Source organism: Primulina tabacum, chromosome 9, assembly GCF_025594145.1.
Source record: "Primulina tabacum isolate GXHZ01 chromosome 9, ASM2559414v2, whole genome shotgun sequence".
Lineage (NCBI taxonomy): Eukaryota > Viridiplantae > Streptophyta > Magnoliopsida > Lamiales > Gesneriaceae > Primulina > Primulina tabacum.
In genome coordinates this window covers 26,360,743-26,380,377 of record NC_134558.1, presented here as the reverse complement: position 1 = coordinate 26,380,377, position 19,635 = coordinate 26,360,743, and the positions used below count along the sequence as shown (strand labels likewise).

At 35.8% G+C, this 19,635-nt stretch overlaps 1 non-coding gene across 1 annotated transcript; it reads left to right on the top strand.

Moving 5' to 3' along the window:
- Positions 1-2,311: 2,311 nt before the first annotated feature.
- On the top strand, positions 2,312-2,420 carry LOC142504694 (small nucleolar RNA R71). The gene has a single exon (XR_012804317.1). It is a non-coding gene; the product is annotated as a small nucleolar RNA R71 (small nucleolar RNA).
- The last annotated feature ends 17,215 nt before the right edge of the window (positions 2,421-19,635 follow it).

Here is a 19,635-nt window from a genome sequence, read left to right as displayed (position 1 = left end):
GATCTTTTCTAGTGGCGTCATTTAATTTTCTATAATCAATACACATCCGCCAACTAGATGGGACTCGACTTGTTAACAATTCACCTTTTTCATTTTTTATCACTGTGATGCCAGATTTTTTTGGAACTACTTGTGTTGGGCTTACCCACTTACTATCAGAAATAGGGTAGATAATCCCAACATCAAGTAGTTTGAGAACTTCAGTTTTTACAACATCTTTCATGTGTGGATTTAATCTCCTTTGTGGTTGTTGAGATGTTTTAGCATTTTCTTCTAAATGAATTTTGTGTGTGCAAATTAGTGGATTAATGCCCTTGAGATCTTTTAGTGTCCAACCAATTGCATTTTTATGTCTTTTAAGCATATCAACTAATTTACCTTCTTGATCACTTTCTAGTTTGGAAGAAATTACCACCGGATATGTTTCATCTTCTCCAAGAAATGCATACTTCAATTCTTCTGGCAAGGGTTTTAACTCCAATATGGGTGGTTCGTCTTTGTTCTCATATTTTGCATCAAATTCTTTCTCTGATCCCGGTAACGAGTGATACCTGATAAAATCATCAAGATCAATTTCAATATTTTCTTTAACAATTTCAATTGAACAAATATCTAATTGATCACGAATACTCCCTTCTTGAATGTTTTCTTCCACAAGAGTTTCAATAAGATTTTCATCTTCACTTTCATCTCCTTTGTCATGTGGTTGCTTACAAAGATTAAAACCATTGAGCTCCAAGGTCATGTTACCAAATGACAACTTCATTATTCAATTCCTGCAATTTATAAGGGCATTAGAAGTTGCTAAAAATGGACGACCCAGAATTACAGGAATTGCATTACAAGCTTTGATAGGTTGTGTATCTAACACTATGAAATCGACAGGATATACAAAGTTATCAACTTGGACAAATACGTCTTCTATCATAGCTCTTGGCACTTTAACAGATCTATCGGCAAGTAAAAGTGTTACCGAAGTTGATTTTAACTCGCCTAGATTGAGTTCTCGATAAACTGAATATGGAAGTAAATTCACACTAGCTCCAAGATCAAGCAAGGCTTTTTTAATCTTTCGTTCTCCAATAATACATGAAATAGTAGGACAACCAGGGTCTTTGTATTTCAAAGTATTATTATTTTGAATGATTGCACTTACTTGTTCGGCTAAAAATGATTTCTTTTTCACATTCAATTTTCTTTTCACAGTGCACAAGTCTTTCAAAAATTTGGCATATGATGGTACCTGTTTTATTGCATCTAATAAAAGAATATTAACTTTTACTTGTTTAAAAATATCATATATATCAGAATTCAAATTTGATTTTCTTGTATTTTTCAATGCATGAGGGAATGGTGGTGACACTGTCTGTTGAACCTCCTCTTCGCAAGTTATGGGTTCCACTTCCTTACCTTTTGGAGTTGATTTATCATCATCTTCACAAGGTTCAAGAATGGATTTTTCCACAACCTTACCACTTCGAAGGGTAATAACAGATTTTACCTGATCCATCGATCGAGTTCCAGAAGTTCCAGTTTGTGAATGATGATCCTTGGGATTAGGCAGAGGTTGTGAAGGAAATTTACCTTTTTCATGAACATTAAGTGCAGATGCAAATTTAGCAAGAGTATCTTTCAAATCTATCATGGTTTGAGCAGTTTGAGTATTGATAGACTCTTGCTTTGCAATGAAAGAATTCAATGTATCTTCCAAATTTCTTTTAGGTGGAGGAACATAAGGTGCATAATTTTGAAAATTTTGTTGATTTTGGAAATGTGGTTGTGAAAATTGTGCAGCACTATCATTCCTCCAACTAAAATTTGGATGATTTCGCCAACCTGGATTGTAATTTTGAGAAAATGGTTCAAAATTTGGCCTTTTGAAATTGTTCAAAACATTGGCTTGTTCATGGAGACATTCTTTAAAAGAGGGCAAAGTGGGACAATCTTTTGTAAAATGATCACTTGTATCACAGATGTGACACACAATTTCTTGAACAGATTTTAATTGACCATTCTTTTTCAATTCAAGTGTCTCAACTTTTCTTGCCAAAGAGGTAAATCTAGCTTGAAGATCATGTTCATCTTTGAGAGTGTATATACCTCCACCAGATGTAGGAGATTGAATCTTGTTTGATGGTTCAATTGTACCTATAGTGTCCCAATTTTGAGCATTTCAGCTAATGAATCGAGATACTCAATTGCCTCATTTGGATCTTTATCTTCAAATGTTCCATTACACATAAATTCAACCATTTGCCTATCTTTAGGTGTTAAACCTTCATAAAATTGAGAAACAACTCTCCAAATTTCAAAACCATGATGTGGACAAAGATTAAGCAATTCTTTGTATCTATCCCAACACTGATAAAAAGTTTCTCCTTGTTTTTGAGTGAAAGTAATGATTTGCCTTTTGAAAGAATTTGTTCTATGAGATGGAAAAAACTTTTTCAAAAATTGTTGTTGCAATTTATCCCAAGTTCGAATGGATCCCGATCTAAGATTTTGTAGCCAAGTTTTAGCTTTATCTTTTAAAGAAAAAGGAAAAAGCTTAAGTCGAATGGTGTTCATGCTACAATTTAGATCATTATATGTGTTGCACACTTCTTCAAACTCTCGTAAATGCATGTATGGATTTTCAGAATCTAAGCCATGAAAATTGGGTAAAAGTTGGATAATACCAGGCTTAAAATTGAAATGAGATGCATCAGGGGGAAAAACTAGACATGAAGGTGCACTAGTACGTGTAGGATTCATGTGATCTCTAAGTGTTCTTCGTCTATCATGATCATGTTGAGATTGAATTTCATCTTCATTTTCTTGGATGGGTTCTTCCGCCATGTTTTGTAAAAATAAAGGGTTATTTCGAATGAGTCGACCACTAAGTGTACGTGACCAAATGCTCATGCAAATGCAAATGCAAAAAAAATAAAAACACACAAAAGCAATAAAAATTTAAATAAAGAAAAATAAACTATAAACAAAATTAAATAGACTTGAAATTAAATTATACTTCCCTGGCAACGGCGCCAAAAACTTGTTGCGACTTTGATTGTTGCACTCCCAAGAGCAGGTTGTCCACAAGTAGTATAATTCGGTGAGTCCGAATATCGTATCCACAGGGAAGCTAAGGTAATTACAAGTCCACTACAATGTCTTTTTGTTTTGTTTTTGTTTTTGTTTTTTTTAATTTTAATTGTTTGAATCTTTAATGGGTAAATTTTAATTGTTCAAATTTTAATTTAAGTAGTTGAGATTAAAGGATCCACTCTTGGTATTTTAATAAAGTTAACATTAACGAACATTATTGAAATCCACTTAATAAAATGGTTCCAATATATTAAATAATCATATTTATATTATGTTATATATTATTATCTTATAAGTATATAATATATACCAAAACTTATAAATGTGGTCAAGTATTTATTGTGCTATATAAATTTGTAAACACTGAATCAAGGTTCCCACTTTAAATAGTTGGTAAAACCAAACTAACATTTAAATGGTACCAAGAAATTAATATTATGATATATTTATATATAGTAAATCAAGGTTCCCACTTTAAATGGTTGGTAAAACCAAACAAACATTTAAATGGTTCCAAGAATTTAATATTATAATATATTCATATATAATAAATCAAGGCATCCACTTTTAATGGTTGGTAACACCAAACTAACATTTAAATGGTTCCAAGAATTTAGTGTAACATATAGCAACAATAAATCAAAACTCCCACTTATAAGTAGGGTATAAAAATGCTTAAAGAAATAAATATAACATAAACAATAAATAATGATTAAATAATATAAAACATAGATTCTTACCTTTTAGTAACCTTATTATCATGCCAAGAGTTTCACCTTTTCATCTCAACTTTAGGAAGTTAGCTATTCATTATTCAAAGTGTAAAACTTTGAATATGAAATTAACATGCTAATTATATTTAAATGAAAAAATAAAGGAAAAATATAGAGAGAAATATTATTAACTCAAAGGTTTGTTCATAGAATGAGGGATATCTCAATACATTACAATGCACCCCGATTTATAGCCAAATTTGGGGAGACAACCACAAATAAAATATTATTTTTTTACACAAAAGTCTTCATTGGTGTTCCAAGATATTATATTATATTACACATCACTTTTGAAAATCTTCTTCTTGGAATTTGCTTCTTCACATAAAAAGAAACATGTGGATAATTGAGTTGTCTAGTTGTGGTATTTTTTTCAAATCATTTGACCAAGTAATTTGAGAGATATGGTCAAAATACTAGAGCATGGTAAAACTGCCACTCCTTTGGTAACTTTATTTGTTGCTTAATTTGATCCCAATTGTGAGAGGATTTTTATCTCATGCTTGACACCAATATTGTAGATATTAACATCAACTTTCTACAGGTCCAAGAATCATCTTAATCCCATTTGCAACGCCAAGTTTATTCTTGTTTTATCGAACCTGTAAAAAATAGTAAAAACTTGTAATTACACAACAACTTATATTTTATACAATTTATTATAAAACATATAATATTTAAACATTTAATAAAACAAAAACTATATATTTATATTATAAAACATTTAATTAATGTACAATTTTTTTTTATGTTTATCACGGACCCAACTCTGCTCGCTCTCCCACCTCATCCCAATAAACTGGCGACCTACACTTTCTCCCATATAGTGCCTCGTATGGAGCTATATCTATCGTTGCCTGATAACTGTTATTGTATGTGAACTCCAAAAGAGGTAGGTCCTCCAGAATCTGAATCACCATATCTGACTGACCATCTATCGGAGGATGAAAAGCAGTACTGAAGTAGCTTCATACCTAACGCCTGATGGAGGCTCTTCCAGAATGCAGACATGAACCTTGGATCCCTGTCTGACACGATGGACACTGGAATCCCGTGCAGTCTGACTATCTCCTTGATGTACAATTTTGCGTACTGAATCATGGTGAATGTCTTCCTGATCAGTAGGAAATGAGCTGGTTTAGTGAGCCGATCAACAATCACCCAGATGGCATTGAATCCTCCAGTAGTCCTCGGAAGCCTTGTCACAAAATCCATAGTAATATTCTCCCATTTCTACACGGGAATAGGGAGTGGTCTCAGCTTCCCTGAAGGTCTCTGATGCTCTGCCTTAACCTGCTGACAAGTCAAACACTCGGAGACGAATCACAAAATATCTTGCTTCATGCTTGGCCACCAATACAGAGTCTGTAGATCCTTATATATCTTTGTACTCCCTGGATGGATGGAGTACAGGATGCGGTGGGCCTCGCTCAAGATATCTGCTCGAAGGGAATCACTGTCAGGAACCCATAGACGCCCCTATATCTGACTATGCCGTCCACAACTGTATACAGTCTCTGGCCCTTAGCCTCGTCCCTCTGTCTCTACTTCTGTAACTGCTCATCAGAAGTCCGTCATGTCTGGATTCTGTCTCTCAGAGTCGGCTATACTGTCAGAGTAGCAAGATTCGGGGCCTCTCCCCTGGCATAAACTGCAAGCTCAAATCTCTGAATCTCAGCCTGTAGTGATCTCTGCACTGATAGATGAGCAATCACTGCTGCTAGCTCGAGGTCATGAGTCGGATAGTTCTTCTCATGGACCTTCAGCTGTCTGGACGCGTAGGTTATTACTCTGTCCTGCTGCATCATAACTGCGCCCAAACCAAGCTTCAATGCATCTGTATAGACCACAAACTCTCCTTGTCCTGATGGCATAGCTAGCACTGGTGCTGTGGTCGAGGCCTGCTTCAGTCTGTCAAAACTCTCCTGACACTCAGATCCCCAGATAAACTTGGCGTTCTTCTTTGTCAAGGCGGTCATAGGCACCAAAATAGAAGAGAAGCCCTGGATGAACTTCCTGTAATAGCCTGTCAATCCCAAGAAACTACGGATCTCTGTCACGCTCTTAGGAACCGGCCAATCTCTGACTGTCTTCCCTTTGCTGGGGTCAACCTCTATGCCATCCTGAGATACAATGTGGCCCAAGAATGCCACCTTGTCAAGCCAGAACTCACATTTGCTGAACTTGACATACAGTCGTCTATCCTGTAGTGTCTGCAATATTGTTCTCAGATGCTGACTGTGCTCCTTGAAAGGGGATCGGTTAAGGTGCCCGAATGCGCAACAGAAGTTTCAAAATTATTTTTCATACAAGAAAATCGAGCACCCTAAATTATAGTGTGTAGCAAATACAATAAAATACAAAATGACATTTATAGGGTGTTTTAGAAATTCTTACCTATCAATCTCTTAAGATTGATTATGGCTCCAACTAAGATGTAAATACCTTAGCTCTTGAATGGTATACTATTCTACAAGCTTCCAATGAGCATTACTTGCTCAAAAATTAAGCTCACCACCAACAAGGAAGATCCACCTTACACTTGCACTAGAAAATGTAAGGCATTTTTCTTTGAGAAGTGTATGCAATCTTCAACAATTGAAGAAGCAAAATGAAGGAGAATAAGCTTCAAAATTTCTGCCCTAGAGGTGTAGGAGAGAAGGGGAGGAAACTTTCTTGGTTGTAGAAAATGTTGAAGCAAAAATTTGCATGTGTATGTCATGCCATTAACTCAAAATTTGCCTCCAACCCTTCACCTTCCAAGCATGCAATTTGTTTGGGCTTGTAATAATTACAAGGCCCATGGACTTTAATTAAAATATTTCAAACATATTTGAGACCATTTAAACCTTACTTGATTTTACTCAAACCCACTAGTTTAATAATTATTTCTAATTGGGCTCTACAAGGCCCAATGTTATTTAATTAATTCAACACCTGAATTGATTTAATTATTTGGACACTACTAGGTCCACTAGTGTTTAATTAATTCAACACTTGAATTAATTTAATTTAATCCATAATAATGTTTATGAAAATCAAAATTTTCAAATACATTATTTATTTGACCAACTTTTAATTTAGGAACACTTCCATAAATTATAAGTTACATTATCCTTATAGAAATCATACTTCTATTTTTCTTTGCGCTTATAAACTCCTTTATAAGCCGTTCAACACATTGAACTATTTTTACTTCTCAACGGGATCTAGAAAGTTAGCACTTGTGTGATCCTCAATGGTTCATTGATACAACTAGCCGTGGGTCCACATCTTAATGTGATTCGTGACTAAACATGTCCTTATATGAGCATACCACAATTGCTCCATTCTTACTTATCAACTCCTTGATAATAAGAACGTCAGAACTCAGGTCTGATAGTACCCAACCAATCATGTTAAACGCCTAGCAGCATCGCTTACATGATTCCCTAATATCAAATGATAGTGCCTGTAAGAACCATTCAATTATGGTTAGCGTACAATACGGTCCCTTCAACTCATATATCATGACCGATTTGACAACTATTGGTATATCGAGAGCTGTCAAAGAATCGATACTATGTGTCATGTTGTAGTTGCATCGATGGTGTAATCTATGAAATCCCTTTCATAATTACCACCATATTCTGATCAGAGATTTCATACTACATATGCATGAGATCACATAGGATATCCATACCCGAAGGTAAGCGGTGAATCCCCAACTACAATGCATCGACTCCTATATGTTTCGAAAAAACACCCAACCTTGCCACCTGATGATCTTATGAGAGTTGGTAAACAAGTCAAAGTGCAATGCTAGCACATAGAGTCTCAATGTTGTTCCGGGTCATAAGGACTAATGGTGTACAACCATAAACTAGGACGTTTCCACTCGATAAGTGAGAACGACTTGGAAAGTCATATATGGAGGGTTGTTCAGTGCACTCTACCAGGATCACCTATCTGCATGCTCGGACATCACAATGCCCCCTACCAATAAAACATGGTACTCACATCGCAGATACTAGTCTCAAACTCGAGCGGCCTATATCCTTCTTAGCGACGGCTGAATCGACTAAGAACTGTTTAGAATATACAGTATTCCAAATATGAGTTTCATGATACTCATCATATGAGCATCTCATATTCTTTCTACTATTTGTATATTCAAGGACTTTATCTATGCAACTAGCAGTGTGTATACAGATAAAGATATGCCAAAACAATAATTTCAGATATTATTAAAATAAAGATTGTTTATACATAGAGTTTCATTGTGAACACTCGGCCAACACTTGGCTCGACGGGCACCTACTCTAACAATCTCCCACTTGCACTAGAGCCAACTACCCATATACTTCAAACCCATCGATTCGCGATGCTTCTCGAATAATGGTCCTAGGTAAAGGCTTAGTTAGTGGATCATCAACATTATATGCGGAGCCGACTTTGTCAATCGACACTTCTCCTCTTTCCACAATCTCTCGGAGGATGTGATACTTTCTCAAAACATGTTTGGATTTCTGATGAGACCTTGGCTCCTTTGCTTGAGCTATAGCTCCCATGTTGTCACAAAACACCGGGACAGGAGCAACTCCATTAGGAATGACGCCCAACTCTTGGAGAAAATTCCTTAGTCCAAACAGCCTCATTTTCTGCAGCTGATGCAGCAATGTATTCGACCTCAGTGGTGGAATCCGCAGTACTGTCTTGCTTGGAACTCTTCCAAGAGACAGCAGCACCATTGAGCATGAATACGAACCCAGAGGTTGACTTCGAGTCATCGATATCGCTTTGGAAGCTAGAGTCGGTATAGCCTTCCAATTTCAGTTCTCCACCCACATAGACCAAGAACAACTTATTGGTCTTTCTCAAATACTTGAGGATGTCTTTCACAGCTTTCCAGTGTGGAAGACCAAGGTTCGGTTTATATCTACTCACTACACTTAGTGCAAAAGCCACGTCAGGACGTGTATATATCATCCCATAAATGATATTACCAATTGCGGATGCATACGGAATGCGTGTCATCGCCGCTATCTCTGCATCAGTCTTGGGAGACATAGAATTGGATAGGGACAAGCCATGACACATTGGTAGATGTCCTTTCTTGGACTCATCCATCGAGAACCGCTTCACGATGGTATCAATGTATGTGGACTGGGTGAGACCAAGCAATCTTCTTGATCTATCTCTATAGATCTGTATTCCAATTTCAAAAGATGCTTCACCCAAGTCCTGCATCGAGAACTTACTCTCTAACCATATTTTAGTTGATTGCAACATCCCTATGTCATTCCCAATGAGTAGAATGTCATCAACAAAAAGCACCAGGAATGTCATAGCACTCTCACTGACCTTCTTATACACACAGGGTTCCTCATGATTCTTAGTAAAACCAAATATGACACCCTAAACACAAAGGTGCATAAATGCATTTAAAAGTTTATTAGTATAACTAAATTTTATTATTTTTACCACATTATTTTTCGGTACAAATTTTATTTTTCCAAAGTATCTAGAAATACATTAAAATATATCACAATACACTTAAAAATTCATCAAGTACTATGAGGTTCTCATTCCAAGACCAAATACCCAAAATATAATAAAATATTATAATTAAACTCAATATATATGTTAAGTAATTAAGTAAAATAATTATTAAGTTCAATGTAAGATAATTTATAATTAGGTTCGATACTTAGGTTTAATATAATATAATAATTAGATACAAGGATATAATAATATTAAGTTTGGATAAATATTAACTTTTTCATTTAAAATTAAAACAATAAAAATGGATAACTATGTGTTCGGCTATATATATCTGAACCCTCTTCTTCAAATTCTCAAACCAACCGAGAGAAAAACGGAAAGGGAAGAATAAAGGAAGGGAAAAGAGGAAGAAAAATCTATAAATCTTTCCGAAAAATTCCATCATATCTTAAAACAATATGGCACTGGAGGTGATGTAAAAGGATCCATCAAGAACAAGAAAATCAAACCAAGATATACCGAAAAACGACAACGGAATCATGTTTCAAGCAAGGTAATCTACGCTTATCTTTTTTACAGCTACACATCAAAATAGAGGTTGACTTAAACACAAAAGTTGTGGGGACCCGGACGCTAATCATTTTCTTAATAATATTTGTTATTTAATTATCAATTCAGATAAACAGGGTCTAAAAATTTTTCTTTTTTTTTTAAAATGCAAGTGCGGAACGTAATGGAATTTACTAATATACATCTCAGTATAGAAGTACAATAATGTCCTATAATCATGAAACTAGACTAAGGTTCAACTACTAGATTCCAAGTGTTAAAACCATATCTACAATTAGTCCGGAATCACCACTCTAATCTGTCTCCTCTCATCGTCTTCTTGACCCCGATCCTGTCCCACCTGTTGTCATGCACACATACAAACAAGACAACAGGCGGATAACTCCGGTGAGAATAAATCCCAGTATAAATAATGTATACATACAGTTAACTGAATTAACATAAAAGCATGAATTATATCTTATCACATGTAGCATAATCAAACAACATGTATCAATACCAATCTGTAAATAATATCTGAATCGTAATCTACGAAACATAAATCGATACAACTTTGTAATCAAGTTCTAGTCTCGATATCTAAGACTCGACTCATCTTTCATTCTAATCTAGGGATCCCGGTGAATAAGAACGTAACAAGTCTCCCACCTACTACTACCAGTCGCGGTGGCGGTACGTTCTTATTTCTGGACTTTGGTCTAGCTGTATCGAATAATCTACAATAAGAACAATGTCTGTATCTTAAGCATATCGATACACCAAACGTCCAGTGCCTTGGCGTATCTACCAAGACTAAGCCTAGTCTGACAATGTGCAATGGGTCAGTGACTATACTGTCAAAATCTAACCCCTCTGTCAGTGACTCTCACTCAATAGCTCTCTGCTTTCTACTTCTAATTCAATAGAATAAACATAATCATTAAAATACAAAGGTATAAAAACAATATCATACAAGTATGTGGTTTAGGGAAACTCGAGTTAACTCTAACTCAAGTCGATCTCCCAATTAACATCAATTTATACCTTTCTCTTCTCGGTCTGATGAAGACGAAGTCTTGTATTCCAATCTGTCCATACCCAGTCTGGCAATGACAAGTCACATAAATACCATATCAGTATATAACTCAATTCAAGACTTGTTCTGATCAATACTCAAATCAATACATAATCTGATCCATATATGAACAAGGTACAATCTAATTCATATCAACGATATCACGATACAATCGAAATCATTACTGAATCTGATCAATCTAAATGAACTGATGTTTCGACGGCATAACGATACAGTTTCGATATCCCCGTCAATCTCAACATCACAAAGATACTACCAGAATTCATAGTCAGTATCAATACAATTCCTAATCTCAATATCGGTACACTTAAAATCAGTAATAACTCAACTCTGATATCAAATCTCAATCAATTCAACTCTGAAAATCATAACAATTGTATAACCAGTCTATTCTTTAATCTGACTTCAATTATACAATGCCTACTGTAGCCGAAACATCATATCTGATTCATATTCAATTCTGACAATATCATAATTTCAAATCATGTCTAAACGTAACAAAACTTACGTCCAGTTGTAGCCTGCATTGATAGGAACACAGTACTGAAGTCGGATTTAAAAACAAACGGACGGATTTTGCGTAACACTCAAATTCTCACCCGAAGGAATTGGAGCTTCTCGACTTCCTCTTTTTTTTTTTTCTGAAGATATATATATATATATATATACACCAGACATGCAGCAAGGCAAGTGGCATCGTGCATGTTCTGTACGTTGCGCGCATATGCGCTCACAAACTCGCGCATATGCGTCGGTAGTTCGCCATCTACGTCGCGCATATGCGCGAAAGGTTCTGCCTTCCTCACGCATGTGCGCCCAACACGTCGCGCATGTGCGCGAGGACTTCTCCTTACATCTCAGTGTCAAATCTTCTTTCGGCTCTCCCGGTCCGATCCGTTCCGTTTATAATCATCTCGATTAATAAATAAATCATTTCAGATTAATCTCAGATTACGGTAATAAAATCTCGGGCCTTACATTTCTCCCCCTCTTAGATCTGAGTTCGTCCTCAAACTCGTAAGTAATCAATTCAGATCTATTAGAAGAAATGTATAACGAGTTTAAATCAGAAACTCATTTTAATGAATCCATTCTGAAATCTCAATCTTATATTAGATTCTATCTCTCAAAATAGCTCTGACAAAATCAATCTCGCAGTACTGGCTATATAACATCCGTATATACCAAACCACAGCTCATAACAAATCACTACCATCAGCTGTTATCAAATCTGTTTATCCCATTCAAGGATATATTAAATCTTCAGCCTCGAATACCAATCGTCACCATCCGACGTTGGCATATTAAGTCTGTCTGGTCTGAGCTATCTTCATTCTTTTCTGAATTAGCTACCTTTTCTTTGTCATATCTCTGACCGTATCAGACCCTATCTCAGGTATCTCTGAGATATTATTCCCATTCAGAGGAAATCCGCAGTACTCACTGTACAATGTCTCATCTGTAGTTATCTTAATACTCGTTTGATAGCTATCGTTATACAATAAGTCATATAGTGACAATATGTCATGTCAACTGGTGCTAGCATCCAGCACTGCAACTCTCTGGATATCTCTCAATATCCGGATAGTACACTCTGGCTATCTGTCCGTCGGTGGATAATATATGAATGAGTTCATGGTATGTTTTGCCACAATTACAAACTCAATCAAAATTCACAATCTGATATAATCTATTTCAACATTCTGGTCAATCTGACCATTTCTTTGACATCGATCTTTGTCCTCTGGTCATGTTTGTACGATATTTTGTACAAAATAATAGATATAGATTGAACAATCTGTCAATCACAATCATATCATATCATAATCTGGAAAGTATTGCAATGGTCTCATTACGAAATTCATCGAAATATACTCCCTAGGTCTAGTAAGAAATATACAAATTCTGTAATAAATCTTCTGATTTCTATTTTTCTATCTTCATTTATTGACAATTCAGATATCAGTAAAATTCTGCCAACATTTCAGTATAAATTCTATCATAACTGATTTAATCTGTCTATATCAAAGCTGTCTGTCCGAATATTATCATACACTTTCTGTTACCTGAACGACTACTGAATCCATTTCTGTGCGTTTCTGACCCTATCTGTCATTTCAAATTCGAACTATGCAGCACAAGAAATCAATTAATAATATAAACTAAAGAAAAATACCTACCTGGTATTCGGTTCTGATTATCGATATCAAATTCGGTTGTACAATTCTGAAATATTTGACGTCACAAGATAATCATTCTTATACAGTAAAAATCACATATATGTCACTCTGATCGATGTCCTCCTCTGATTATCGAATTTAAGTTCTGAATATTCTGGTTAAATCTTTGAACTGCCGAAATTCTCGAATTCAGCTCTGATTCGGTTTAAATAATCTGTATCAAATATTTATCTAGAAGCTAACAATTCTCAAGCAGCTCAAAACATAATCGGATAAGATAATCTGCCAACTCAGACACAAATAAATTTCTGACATTTCTGAAATTTCTGATATTTCTTATATTTCTGATCTCTCTGATATCGGTATCATTCTCAGTCACTGATTCTGATCTCAACTGTGTCAAAATCAATCGGTATATTAACTTCAGATATCGCATATTCTGAATACAATCTGTTTCAAGCAGAATTCATATCTGAATAATTTCTGTATACAATAATTACAGTTTTCAAAGTATTCAATACAATCTTCAGATATTCGATTCAATCAATCAGATGCTGCAAGTATATCAAAATATCATAGATACAACCAGCATGAAATCATCAGAATATCTCTGAACATACTGAAACATGCCATAGAGAAACACTAAATCAGATGTAACTTCCTGGTCGGTACTCTTCTACTGATCTTTTAATTCTTTCAATTCATTCTGTATCATTCTGTACATTCAATATCCTTCTGTATTGAATTCTAAAACAACAACAGTACCTGATATCAATTCAATTCTGAAATCTATCTTTCTGATATAAAGCAAATCTGAAATCTTATCTGGCAATTATCAGCCAACTCGTACATCACTGGCAATCTACCAATGCTAGGCTCGATTTCAGTACATCTACTGAATACATAAGGATACCATCTGCTCCTTTCTGTATCAATCGAGTCTTAGACAATACAGATATCAAAGGAATTCTAAATCTAGAATCCTTACCGTTGAATTTCTACTCATCAGCCATATGTGGTCTGAATTTTATACTCTCCTGAAAGGAATCTATAATAGTTCTGTACTTGTTCAGCATATTAATATCAATAATGCGGTCAAATCAGAAAACACAAGTACATCATAATCTAACTCAATCTTATTCTCATCTTACTGTAGTATACGTTATTTCACAGAAATCTCCAATATCAATCTTTCTTTCCCAAAAATAAGGGAATCAATACTACAGTAAATACAGACCCAACAGGTACAGCATATATCAATGCAACTCAGTCAAAGATAATCGTAGAAAATGCATTAGTGTATATATCAATACATAAGCCACATATCGTAAAAGATCAGTACCTGTTACTATATCATCAAGTGTGCCCTGGGTCTGTTCCTCGATCACCACACCCAGATGATCCAGCTCCCTGAAATCTGCGAGAAACTCTCTGTGGACAGACTCTTGCAAAATGTCCAGACTGTCGACAGATATGGCAACTACCAGTCACTCCCTAGCATTGCTCCGTGGGATGTCTTCCTCCGCACATTCTGCAGTAAACTCCAGTATAACTCGAGTTTGAACCACTGGAACTAGATGAACCACTCCCTAACTTCTTGAATGGCTTCTTTCGAGCTTTCAGCAAATCTTGCTTTCCACTCGTGCTGCCGCGATCAAATCGGAGAGGGGATTGCATGTATCTGGGGTTGCATCGCACACACCCTTTTTAGTTGTCTAATCAGACTCGCCTCCGCTCTCTTCGCTCTACTCAAGGCATCAACAAAATGGTAAGGTCGCTGCATATTCATCAATGCAACTATCTCCGAGTTCAATCCTCTGATGAACTGATTCGCTACAGCTTCATCATTCCCAATTACATGAGGAGCAAAACGCAGTAGAGTAGAGAATTTAGCAACATATCCTTCAATATTCAGTTGACCTTGTCTCAAATTCTCAAACTCTGCTTTCTTGTCCTCCCGGTACGAAACTGAGAAAAATCTTCGATAAAATTCAGTTCCGAATATTTCCCACGAAATCACTGTACCTCTCTGTTCTATCATTCTTTTACTTGTAATCCACCAACTCCTGGCAGTCTCTCGTAACTGGTGAAATATCAGTTTAATTCTCTGCTCATCTGAATAATCAAGTAAATCAAACAGTATTTCTATGTCATCAAACCAGTTCTCACAATCTTCAGACGTCTCGATACCACTCAGAATCGGTGGCTAAAATAACTGAAACTCTTCCAACTGTATTTCCATCTGAGTTTCTGATACATCTATCTGTTCAGTCGAAGTACTACCCCTTTCTGGAATTCTCCGTGGAGGTATATCTGCTTATCAAAACATTAGTACTCAAATACTACAAATCTGTTCCAATCTTTCTCTGATCATCTTACTGCTGATCAAGAATCAAATCTGATTCATACTCAATAATACATATTACCAATTCAAATCAGATAATTAGATAACATGTATTTTAAAGCAGTAAAGCATAATGTCATGCTAGCACACACAATGTAAATCAACATTAAAATAAATCTCATGCTAGCAATCACATACAAGGAAAGAAAACTCAATCTATCTATCCCGCTCATTCTCTTCTATCTCAGTCTAAAAGATCTATCGCTCTGATAGCACCTGTTGTGGGGACCCAGACGCTAATCATTTTCTTAATAATATTTGGGATTTAATTATCAATTCAGATAAACAGGGTCTAAAAATTTTTCTTTTTTTCTAAAATGCAAGTGCAGAACGTAATGGAATTTACTAATATACATCTCAGTATAGAAGTACAATAATGTACTATAATCATGAAACTAGACTAAGGTTCAACTACTAGATTCCAAGTGTTAAAACCATATCTACAATAAGTCCGGAATCACCACTCTAATCTGTCTCCTCTCATCGTCTTCTTGACCCCGATCCTGTCCCACCTGTTGTCATGCACACATACAAACAAGACAACAGGCGGATAACTCCGGTGAGAATAAATCCCAGTATAAATAATGTATACATGCAATTAACTGAATTAACATAAAAGCATGAATTATATCTTATCACATGTAGCATAATCAAACAACATGTATCAATACCAATCTGTAAATAATATCTGAATCGTAATCTACGAAACATAAATCAATACAACTTTGTAATCAAGTTCTAGTCTCGATATCTAAGACTCGACTCATCTTTCATTCTAATCTAGGGATCCCGGTGAATAAGAACGTAACAAGTCTCCCACCTACTACTACCAATCGCGGTGGCGGTACGTTCTTATTTCTGGACTTTGGTCTAGCTGTATCGAATAATCTACAATAAGAACAATGTCTGTATCTTAAGCATATCGATACACCAAACGTCCAGTGCCTTGGCGTATCTACCAAGACTAAGCCTAGTCTGACAATGTGCAATGGGTCAGTGACTATACTGTCAAAATCTAACCCCTCTGTCAGTGACTCTCACTCAATAGCTCTCTGCTTTCTACTTCTAATTCAATAGAATAAACATAATCATTAAAATACAAATGTATAAAAACAATACCATACAAGTATGTGGTTTAGGGAAACTCGAGTTAACTCTAACTCAAGTCGATCTCCCAATTAACATCAATTTATACCTTTCTCTTCTCGGTCTGATGAAGACGAAGTCTTGTATTCCAATCTGTCCATACCCAGTCTGGCAATGACAAGTCATATAAATACCATATCAGTATATAACTCAATTCAAGACTTGTTCTGATCAATACTCAAATCAATACATAATCTGATCCATATCTGAACAAGGTACAATCTAATTCATATCAACGATATCACGATACAATCGAAATCATTACTGAATCTGATCAATCTAAATGAACTGATGTTTCGACGGCATAACGATACAGTTTCGATATCCCCATCAATCTCAACATCACAAAGATACTACCAGAATTCATAGTCAGTATCAATACAATTCCTAATCTCAATATCGGTACACTTAAAATCAGTAATAACTCAACTCTGATATCAAATCTCAATCAATTCAACTCTGAAAATCATAACAATTGTATAACCAGTCTATTCTTTAATCTGACTTCAATTATACAATGCCTACTGTAGCCGAAACATCATATCTGATTCATATTCAATTCTTACAATATCATAATTTCAAATCATGTCTAAACGTAACAAAACTTACGTCCAGTTGTAGCCTGCGTTGATAGAAACACAGTACTGAAGTCGGATTTAAAAACAAACGGACGGATTTTGCGTAACACTCAAATTCTCACCCGAAGGAATTGGAGCTTCTTGACTTCCTCTTTTTTTTTTTCTGAAGATTGGCTTGTTCTTATATATATATATATATATATATATATATATATATATATATACACCAGACATGCAGCAAGGCAAGTGGCATCGTGCATGTTCTGCACGTTGCGCGCACAAAGTCGCGCATATGCGCCGGTAGTTCGAACCAGCATTCTGTCAGCTCGCGCATATGCGCCATCTACGTCGCGCATATGCGGCAAACATTCTGCCCATCCCGCTCATGTACGCCATCTACGTCACGCATATGCGCGAAAGGTTCTGCCTTCCTCGCGCATGTGCGCCCAACACGTCGTGCATGTGCGCGAGGACTTCTCCTTACATCTCATGTCAAATCTTCCTTCGGCTCTCCTGGTCTGATCCGTTCCGTTTATAATCATCTCGATTAATAAATAAATCATTTCAGATTAATCTCAGATTACGGTAATAAAATCTCGGGCCTTACAAAAGTTGTACCTCTTGTTGCATAGATAAGGTACATTTCGTCCGTCGTCCCAAAATATTGTCGAAACTGACATTTTCGGAGTGCCGGAGTACCTTAGTTCTCCATAAGACGATATTAAATCTGGTATCGATAGGATAGGAATTCGAAAATACTTTCAACACAAGAATTAAAGATCTCACAAAATTACATAAGCTGGAAAAAAACCCGGGCGCGCGTGGCCGCTGGAAGGCCAGTCACGTGCCGGAACCATCGACGCGGGTACCTCACGCGCCGGCGTATCGGCATTTTTCCGGTGGCTGAACTTTCCTGGTGATGTTTCCGACTTTTTGTTCAACTTTCGTAATGTTTGGAAATATTTTCTAATTAATATGAATTTTGAAAACTTAAGTAAAATCAACCGGGTTAAATTCTGAACAAAAATAATCTGGAAATGATCAACTATTTACTTAAAACTCTAATATATAAATATCATTCATAATATATTTTTAGGACTTGCTCCAGCAACTCGGATTACTAATCAAGCCTAAACTGTAAGTTAACAGGTGAAAAATATACTATTCATTCTTCTATTAAAGCCTTTGACATTTGGCCTGAAAATTTCAATAGCATTTATTTAATGTTCAAATATCATCCCCAGTTCATTTCAATTACTGATATATTTTCTTGCATAATTATGAACGGATTGATATACCATTAATGAATGGAGTCATGGACAACGGATTTCGGTCCGGAAATTGAGTCCTTTGGACAACGTGGCTTTGGCCCGAAAAGTGAGTCCAATGAACTACGGGTCAAAAGTCCCGGGTATATGGTTCATGTGAACAATGCGCACCGAATATTTCGGTCCGGAGAATGGTTCACCCGACTCGTAAAATGATCTTATAAGTGCTCAATTAGAGCCACCAATGTTAATTTATGAAATTTTCATTTATCTATTATTCTTAGTAATTTTAACATTTCATTGCATTCATAACATCTAATTTGTTATGCCTATTACTTCATGCATAATTATTATGAAGCGCTATTTTAACTTATTTAAAAGCTATATATTAATTTAAACTCACTAAGTCCTCAAAGACAACCATATATTTACTAGACATGCATGAATTCTATGACCGAGGTTTGATTAGTTTCTTAAAAGGAGTATCACACCCTTCGATCCACATTGACCACTTAATCATGCATGGGCATGAACTGGTTTATCAGTCTATCCAAGGAATGGAACCTGGGGGTTATCGGGCCATCTTACACAAATCAAGATAATCAGATCACAACTCCTCCCCTCACTAACACATATGAAACCGGAGGTAGTAGTTTGACTAAAAATATTCCACAGTATATACCAACCCCTTTTGTAGAATGTCCTGGAGTCATGAACACAACAATAGATCAAAACCCCTTTATGATAGAAGATTATCTGTTACAGTCACCTGAAGTTGAATTTCTTCCTTATCTCACGGGGGAAAACTTTGTATTTGGAGTAGATGAACTTGTTCCAATGACTATCATACCTGAAAGTAAAAATGTTAATGAGCTTAGTTATGAACCGGACCCAGTTGAACCTTATACATCACTGCCAAATACGGATCAGAATGTTACCATGGGAACCACAGGCACAAATGAAGGCAAGAGCCACATAACTTTTATAGATCTCTCAGATGATGAGATATGAAGACAATGACTATTTGACACTAATATATAAATAGTATTAATAATCATCATCTTTTATAG